This window comes from Eriocheir sinensis, chromosome 10, assembly GCF_024679095.1.
Source record: "Eriocheir sinensis breed Jianghai 21 chromosome 10, ASM2467909v1, whole genome shotgun sequence".
NCBI lineage: Eukaryota > Metazoa > Arthropoda > Malacostraca > Decapoda > Varunidae > Eriocheir > Eriocheir sinensis.
Window position 1 is genome coordinate 2,325,178 of NC_066518.1, and position 2,930 is coordinate 2,328,107.

Consider the following 2,930-nt stretch of genomic DNA (forward strand, 5'->3'; position numbering starts at 1 on the left):
GAGAGAGAGAGAGAGAGAGAGTTATTCAGAAAAAAATATTTAATTTGAAAACAAAATAAAAACACGCAAAATGCGACAGGAAGCTTTGGAGTTAGTTATCTTATGACTTTCATTTCATCTCCTCTTCCTCCTCCTCTTCCTCCGTTACTTGCAGCTATTGAAATTTCTTGTCAACAAGTATGAAGTCTTATTCTCCCATCCCATCCAGGCCACCACCACACACACCTAATTCAACTAATCTTTTTCTTCTTTTTTCCATTTTTCTTCTTTCTCTTTATATTTTACTTTTTCTTTTCCCTTTGTCCTTCTTTTTCTTCTTCTTCTTCTTCTTCTTCTTCTTCTTCTTCTTCTTCTTCTTCTTCTTCTTCTTCTCATCATCCTTTCTACATATCCTCTTCCCAAATCTTCCTCTTCTTTTCTAACCATTACCATCTTCCCTTTTTCTCTCCGCCGCGTCTACTTTTCCACACTGTTTCCATCACCTTCATTCTATTCTACGCCTCTTACCCAATCATCTTTTCTTCTATTTCTGGCTCCATTCTGTTCCAGTCATGTTTCTTATTGTTCTCCTTCGCTTCTCCTTCTTCCCCCATCGGTCTTATACTCTATATTCAACTCCACTCCTCCTGTCTTCATACTTCTTCTCCACCTTTCCCGTCCTCTCCGCCTTTCCGTTCCCGCCAACCCTCCGTCCTCTTCAACCTCCCGTCCTCTCGTCTCCTCCGGCCGTCGCCTCAACATAACCTCCTTTCTCACTATAACATTTCATTTCAAGTTTAGCACCTGTCAAGCCGCCGCCACCACCGCCATCACCGACTCCTCCTCCTTCTCCTCCTCTTCTTCCTCTTTCTTCTCCTTTCAAATGGTCTAGTCCCGTCCCCTCCTTTTCTTTTTGTTTACTTGCCCTATTCCTCTTCGTCACTGTCTGTCTCTCCTCCATTCCTCGCCTTACGATTTATCCTTATCAGCTGTTCTTCCTATATATTTTTTCCTTCAGCACAATTTTCTTTGTTTTTAATATCCAATCATAATCCTCCCTTTTCCAGTCCCTCTCCTTTTTTATCTTTACATTATATCTCCCCTTCCTCCTCCTCCTCTCCCTCCTCATCGTTCTCGTCCGTCTCTTTCTCTTCTTATTTCTCTTACTCTTCCTCTCCCTCCTCCTCGTCCTCCTTCCTCCCCCTCATCCTCCACTTGCTCTCCACAAGTTTCCGCGTCACGTCCATCTTTTAGTTTCGAATTTCAGCCAAAAGTCTCGTGTATAGTTTTAAGTGACGCTTTGGAAGAGGCCGTCACCGCGTTTTCTCTTGTCTCTCTACTTTTTGTCTGACTTTTTTTTTTTCGATGGGCCTTTTCATATTCCTCTTCCTCGCCGACGGACAGTTTTACCTTCCTTCGGGTGGGTCTGATTCTGCTTTATGTCCAGCCAGGTGTTGTTTTGTGGTGTTCAGGTGTGTGTGTTGTTGTAATTATGTGTCGGTAAAAATTGTATCTCGTTTCATGCTTGTGATTTCTGATTTTTTTTCTGTATTTATTTCTATCGCACTTTTAGTCAGTTTTAGTGTCTTAATTTCTGCATCATATTTCTGCAGTCTTGTTCTTTTGTTCTTGTTGGTTACGTTTTTTTTTTTTTTTTACCGTGTCTCAACTTCTCATGCTGTCTGTCCTTAACTGTGTCTCTATGTTAACAATTCATAAATTTGTCGCGGTTGCTGATTTGTTGTTTCACAAACATTTTTCTTATTTGAATTCCCTGTTGGTATTTTTCCATGAATTCAATTGTTTTAATTCAATTGTTTTGCCTTGCTACTTTTGGTGATTCGTAATACTATATCGTCACGCGACTAAAACATTTTACGGTATGATATTGATACTTTCATTGCCAAAAAAACATTTATTTATTTTATCAAATTCAGTTTACATTTTATGTCGAATCAGAAAAATAATTGTCACTTTTCTTCATTGTGCTTTTTCCAGGAGAGTTATACGAGTTTTACTGAAACACCATGGTGTGTGTGTCTGTCTGTCTGTGTGTGTGTGTGTGTGTGTGTGTGTGTGTGTGTGTGTGTGTGTGTGTGTGTGTGTGTGTGTGTGTGTGTGTGTGTGTGTGTTTAACTTTGAAGGATTGCACACGGATCAAGAAAAAAAGAAAAAATGAATGAAATATTTTTGAGTTGGAAACAACAGAAATTCGTGATTCGGGAAATATTCATTGAAAGATTTAGTTGAAAACGCCCACACTCACACGTGTGCACACGTATGTGTTAGAACACACACACACACACACACACACACACTAGTAAAATCTGTCGACCACAAAGGCAAGAATATAAATAATGTTACACCAAATAAAATAAAATAAAACAGACAAAATGCCACCAGCATCCCAACACCATCACCGCCAACAACAATCAAAGCAACGAGAAGAGTAAAAAAGAACAAAACAAAAAAAACAATGAAAACCAAGTCAGACACATAGAAACAATCAACACAAAAATAATAATAGCGGGCAAACAACAAACAGCCCGGCGTGAGGCGCAACAAAGGGCGGCGTAATTGGGGGTGAGCGGGGCCGATTGGCAATACTGTGCTGGTAATGGACGTGAACTTTTAAAATGTCACGTGCAAACACCCACACGTCCACGAGGAGACTATTATGGAGGAGGAGGAGGAGGGAAAAAAAGAAGAAAATCAACAACTATTACTCCTCCTCCTCCTCCTCCTCCTCTTACTACTACTACTACTACTACTACTACAACGACAACAAGAGGAGGAGAAGGAGGTAGTGGAAGAAGAGTGACATGTGTTGAAGTGTCTAGAGGGGAGACTCTGAAGTTGTTTGGGTGTGTTTGAAGAAAATATACAGTCCGTAGGGGGGAGAGAGAGAGAGAAATAAAACAAGAGGATGGAAAATGTGGGCAAAGGAGCGC